Source organism: Nannobrachium achirus (genome assembly GCF_963921795.1).
Source record: "Nannobrachium achirus genome assembly, chromosome: 9".
In the NCBI taxonomy this organism is placed as follows: domain Eukaryota; kingdom Metazoa; phylum Chordata; class Actinopteri; order Myctophiformes; family Myctophidae; genus Nannobrachium; species Nannobrachium achirus.
Window position 1 is genome coordinate 25,469,388 of NC_137818.1, and position 6,701 is coordinate 25,476,088.

The 6,701-nt window shown below is 44.2% G+C and overlaps 1 pseudogene across 1 annotated transcript; it reads right to left on the reverse strand.

The window, feature by feature from the left end:
* Positions 1-3,065: 3,065 nt before the first annotated feature.
* On the reverse strand, positions 3,066-3,903 carry LOC308291275 (transcription factor HES-5-like; annotated as a pseudogene). Its single transcript has 2 exons — positions 3,641-3,903; positions 3,066-3,515 (listed from the first exon to the last, which is right to left on the reverse strand). The product of its transcript is annotated as a transcription factor HES-5-like (transcript).
* Positions 3,904-6,701: the final 2,798 nt, after the last annotated feature.

Genomic DNA, 6,701 nt, shown 5'->3' on the forward strand with positions numbered 1-6,701 from the left:
TCTATGTTTCAGACCATCTGGGAAAAATCAAGTCAACGGTCCTGGATCATTGGCACAAGGGCCAGGACTGTCTGTCTGGCTTCAGGACAGCGTTAACTATTTTGAATACGAGGTTTAATTTGTCCAACCCTAACCCAGGGAATTTGGTTACTCTTAAATGACTTTAGTGTCAACTTTGCCAATGCACATTCCAATTAAGGATTTCACTGGCCAAGACTATACCAAGGCTATAGGCCTTTGATAAGTGTGTGTGTGTGTGTGTGTGTGTGTGTGTGTGTGTGTGTGTGTGTGTGTGTGTGTGTGTGTGTGTGTGTGTGTGTGTGTGTGTGTGCACGTGTTACCCACCCACCAACAGGCTGAGCCGTCTGAATTCCTGCCATAAAGTTTACCATCATCCCAGACCTGTGGCAGAGCAGAGCACAGTGGCAGTGTTCCCGTCAGCCATCTCTTCTCTGTGAGTGTGGTATCTCCTGTTTCCCACACTCTGTACCCATTCATTGGCCCCAACACAGGAACAATAGAAGTGTGTCTTGTTACACAGCACATTAGCTACGGTGTTTGATCTCTTGTCATAGGGGGGTGGAGGGGGCACCCTCAGCCAGACCATCTGGCCTAGCTAGCCTGCTAAACCCTGAGAAACTCTCAGGACATACCGGAGTCCCAGCAACTTTTGTACAGACAAAAAGTTGTGAAAGAGTTTTTGTGACAGGTTTGTGATAGAATACAGGCAGTTGACAGCATACCATTCTCATCAATGCCGCCACAGAAATGGGGGCCTGGTGTCAGTCCAGTGTAGCACCTTAGTAAGGATGAAACTAAAATACAGCCAGGTAAGGTTAGAGAACAGAATAAGTAGTTGGGATACACTAAATTAAAGGAGTAGTTCACCCCCAAAATGATTTTTTTTCTATTGATTACTCATGCCATGGAGAGTAGAGTTCAATAATATTTTTAGTTTTTTGTCACATTCCTAAGACATAAATGTGATAACAATAAATTTACCCCCATTCATTTCGGATGGTGACCCGTTTCGAAACGGGTCACCATCCGGAATCAATGGGGGTAAATTTACTCAAATAAAATTTTTGTCTTAGGAATGTGACAAAAACCCAAAAAATATTATTGAACTCTACTCTCCATGGCATGAGTAATCAATAGAAAAAAAATCATTTTGGGGGTGAACTACTCCTTTAAATTAAAATAGGAGCATTATTAATAAACAAGACAATTTAACAGCCAACCTGGTCCTCTGCACCTACCAAGGGCTGGTCAGGTATGCCTAATGTATAAGCCATCAGTAAATAGAAGGCATTTAGGTATGATGCGCATTCTATCACCAGTAAAAACCATCTTCAAGACCTAAAGACTGCCACTACCCTGACCAGGTTAGCATAGGGTATCATTTGCATATATATATATATATATATATATATACATGATCAGAGTACATGATCAGATTATATATATCATGTGAAATTAACAGTGTACGTATGTAGTTAAATCTATTTATAGGTAGGCTATGTAGTTTTTTATATAATATATATTATGTTGTTATATTATATTATATTTTTTATATTATAGTATCATTATATAAATGGGAACCCATACCCTATTAGTAAAATCCTTATCCTAGTATGAAGTTTTTGTAGTTAGAGACACTAGGTTGTATATGACAAAGGGGTTTATAGGTTTGATTCTTACAGTGAATATGAAAGTCACCTGTCACCTGTCAGCTACCTTGCAGCCAATCTGGCTAGCCATCGTCGAAAGAAAGTTGCTTTTCCTCTCATCAGAGAGTTTGTTCTTGAGAGATTACCTTGCAGCTGACTCCTTGTAAAGTGTTCTGACATAAAGTATGTCAGCATAAATCTAGGCTTATAGATTAGACAGACGACTACAAATCTCTAATACAGAATGCATGGTTTAATTATCCTTGTTGAGGATATCTATTCGTAAAGGAATACACAGCTTTTTATCATTTGTAAAACTTCATGTGAAGTCTTCCATTTATTTTTCAAAGTTCAAAGGCATACTTCTCATTGAAGTAAAACAGTTTCTTTTAAACAAAGAATTGCATATTGTGACAACAAAGTTCCTTTACAAAAGGAATTCAATCCAAGACACAAAAAATATCTATTGAAGTTATTAACAGTTATCAATGCCATACTAGTCATTGACACATAAGCCCATAATGGTTACTAGTAGTCATATTACAGGATATAATCACAACAAGATTTACAGTAAGAGTCGATCCATGGGATCCATGTATGTGGATGCGTTACATTCTTAACACCAAGCTGATACATTGTATCATTCGGTGATACCTAGAGTTTGAACAACTTGAACATCAAATCATTTCAAATAGGTGTCACAGACACCAAAATAAATTCAGCCCACATGGGTCAAACAACATCTGGAAAATATAGCAGTATTCTCCCACAGGAGCAATGAAAATAATCTCATAATTGAGAAGTGTATAACATGTGTTGATACATATTCAGTATAACCTGAAATGTAATTTCAGTCCTTCCAAAGGAATACCATGGCATGAAAAATCATGCCCCTTCTGGGCACGTACCTTTTAGGCGAAGCCCGAACTGGCGAAGTGGGGAAATGTCCGATACCGTAGCGATCTGGCGAACGTCTTCTGGACAGGGCGTTTATCGTGCGCTTGCCCAGGCCTTACGGCCTGGGCATAAATATAACGATTGCATTCACCACGGCTTCGTAACTCGCGCGGCGCTCCGCCGGCCGCGCGGCCCTGGCCCGCTCTTCGCGGCCACTCGCGCCTGCGGCGCTCGGGGGCGAAGAGCAGGACCAAGGTCCGCTGGCCTTCGCGCCGCTTGCAGTGTCGTGGACAATCGATTCGCCAGATCGCTACGGTAGGAGACAAATCCCCACTTCGCCAGTTCGGGCTTCGCCAGAACAGGACTTTCCCCCCCTTCTTCACATTGATGATAACTCAGCAACACAGAAGCAGTTCTGTCAGTCTTCAACTTGAAACCCATAGGGTTCACTCGTAGACTGGATTCTGTACACCTGGTGTTGGACACAAACGCCTCCAATTACCAGGGTCTCCAGAGAAGGCCGTGGGCTTGGCTGACCCCCTTGCTGGCGCTGACCTGGTGGACCGGTGAGCCAGGTGGGGAGAGGTTGTAGGGACTCGAGGGTGACTTCCCAGATGCATGCAGATTCTGAAAGTGGTTCAACAGGCGCCCGTGGGACGGACTCCTGACCTCGCACAGGGAGAGGAAGCCGATGGCCTCCTGCACGCAACGAGTGTAGCCGTCACAGGCTGCCATTGGGGAAGAGGTGGCCGCAGGCTGCTGGAGCTGATGCTGCTTCTGCTGCTGCCAACATCTCAGGTAGTTAACGGCCATCTCCAAGATGTCTGCCTTCTCCTGCTTGGAGTCTGGCTGCTGCTTGAGGAACTCGGGACCCAGCAAGGATTTGAGCGCCTCGATGCTCGTGTTGATGCGATCCCGGCGCAGTTTCTCCACCAACGGCTTTCTCAACTGGAGAGGGAAAACCAAAAGATTAGTCAACTTGAATGTGATGAACTTATAAAATGAAATATAATTCTGCGAATACATTTGTTGAAAAGCAACTGGAATTTTTCAGAGTTAGTGTTTCTGTTTACCTTATGAGTTGGAGTCATGTGTTCCTTGGAGTAGTTCAGTTGTCCAAAAACAGTTGGTGCCATACTGTAGCTGTGGAAGTCAGTGCTTCTCCTGCTCAGGCTCAGGCTGATAGTTCTTCTGGCCTCTGCTCTGCTCCGGCCCCTGTATTTATAGGGCCAAATCTCCATATGAATGTGTGGGTCTTGGGCTTGCTGGAGTTTCTCACAGTCACCAGCCAATGGCAGTGCTGGGAAGGGCTTTGAGGAACGCAGGGCTGCCACATGCTCAGTGAAGTGTTTATCGCTGTGTGGACAATGACAGAGTCTCTAGGGAGCAGGTGGAGGAATAGACTGCGAGAGAAAGATTGAGGGGGGTGGGTGGGGGTTTGGGCAGTGGAGGGGTTTGAGGGGGCTCTGGGAGACTGACTCAGTGCTTCTGTTGATATGGGAAAGTGGTGACCCCGGAGGGAAGCATGCCGCTGTCTCTTGTCATCTCTGCCAGAAAGTAATTGAACACAAAGTGCCTCAGCCGCCCAGGCACACGTGGGTGTGACAGAGGGAGCAGCGATTAGAATAGATCCACGTCCACTTCCACTGACTTGACGTGGTGGTCCCCACTCCCAGAGTTACGCAACAATTAATGTGTTTTTGGCCCGGATATAAAGAAAATGGCCTCTTAATGCGTCTTTTTACACAAGAGAGGAATTGAACTCTTTTTATTTTGTGTTTTTAACACTTTCACATCAGAGGGCTAAACTCCAGGAACTCCATCCTCACGAAGCTGAGGTTGGGATGATGGGACTGATTGAAATGTCACTTCTGTCTCTCTCTCTCTCTCTCTCTCTCTCTCTCACACACACACACACACACACACACACACACACACACACACACACACACACACACACACACACACACACACACACACACACACACACACACACACACACACACACACACACACACACAGAAGACTAGACACTAACAGACAAGCATACACTCACACGCTGTTCAGCCACACTGCTCAGCCACACTCTCATTCTCACACGTGTTCTCTTCTCTTGGTCTGTCTCACACACACACACACACACACACACACACACACACACACACACACACACACACACACACACACACACACGCGCGGCACACCCCTCTTTCACACACAGCCACCCAGCCCACAGCTGGCTGGCCTGCGTGCCACTGCCCCCCCCCCTCCCCCACCCCCCCGGCCACACACTCCTCTCCCGGCTCAGTGGAACGTGGGAGCCTGAGCGCTCCCAGGCTTCCCACACTTCAGTGTTAATGACACTGAGGCCGCAGGCACAAAGGAAGTGTGCCCTGTCAAAAGCCTCGTTTATACCACGTCATACGACCGTGTCGCTCACAGCAAACAAGTGGTGGGAAAAAAGTACTGACGTTTCCCTTTACTAGAGTAAAAGTATCAGTACTGAAATGTAGAAATACTCTGTTACAAATTAAAAGGCCGGAATTTAAAATGTACTTGAGTAAAAGTACAAAAGTATCGGCATCAAAATGTACTTAAAGTACCAAAAGTAGAAAGTATTCGCACAAAGTCCCTATTCACTTAAGTTGTCAAATGTATAACTTGTATAAAGATCTTTTGAAAATAGCAGATCTACAAGATCACAATGTGTCCTTGTAGATTATTTATTTTCAAATTGTCAAAATGTATATAGGGCTGAAGTACTTAATGAATGGTTTATAATAATAATCACTTACTAAAATGTTCAAATAATTGTAGTGTGAGGAAAAGTACAACATTTGCCTCTGAGATGTAGTGGAGTATAATAAAAGTACTAACAATTGGAAACACTCCTGCAAAGTCAAGCTCAAAATTGTACTTAAAGGAGTAGTTTACCCGCAAAATGACTTGTTTCTATTGATTAGTCACACCATGGTGGCTTGAGTTCAATAAGACTTTTTTGTATTTGTCGCATTCCTAAGACAAAAACAGAAAAAAAAAGAAAAAGAAAAAAGATTACAGTAAATTTACCCCCCATTGATTCAGGATGGGAACCCAAATGCATTTGGGTCAGAATCAGTGGGGGTAAATTTAGAGTCAAGTAAATTTAACCCCATTGATTCTCACACAAATGCATTTGGGTCACACCATGGAGACATGGTGTGACCCAAATAATCAATAGGGGGAAAAAAAGTCATTTTGAGGGTGAACTACTCCTCTAAGTACTAAATACTTTTCACACCACTACACCACTGACAACAAATAAAGGATTTTCAAGCAAAGAAAGAAAAAGGATAAATGGCAGTATAGCGTTAAGACACCAGTTGAATGTAAGAATCTTTCTTGAGCAACACCGTTGTACTGTATGATGAAGTATAAATTAAACATTTCAGGCAGTGTTCCACCATGCCTCCTCCCATTCCTTACTCACACAGGAACACAGTGATGTAGTGTGTGTGTGTGTGTGTGTGTGTGTGTGTGTGTGTGTGTGTGTGTGTGTGTGTGTGTGTGTGTGTGTGTGTGTGTGTGTGTGTGCGTGCAGTCAATACGCAGGGCTCCCAGGCAGGCAGGCCATCTGGACACATCGTACACTATTGTCGCCCAATCAAGCATGGGAGACACTTACCGTGAGAACTGGCTGAGACTGAAATAGAGCTGGAAAGTGAAATATGAGTGTGTGCTTAGAGGTGTTGGGGGTAAGCATGTATGCGAGAAGTGAAACTTTGAGAATTGAGATATTAACACACACACACACACACACACACACACACACACACACACACACACACACACACACACACACACACACACACACACACACACACACAAACATAATATATTAAGCTTTGTTAGAGGATTTTTTTCAACATTAGCATTAAAGTGAAAGAGAGAAAGCTCAACCACAATGTCTGCAGCACCTGATTCTTAACACAACCCTTGTCTAGCATTATGTAAACGTGTGCAGCCCCTTGAGGCAGATGTTTTTACTCTCGGTTCCCACCACATATCACACGCAGGACCTACAATGCACAAGGAATCATGCTGCCATGTCATGGCACATGGGCTTAGTGACCGGAGGGCATTGCGGGGCCCCTA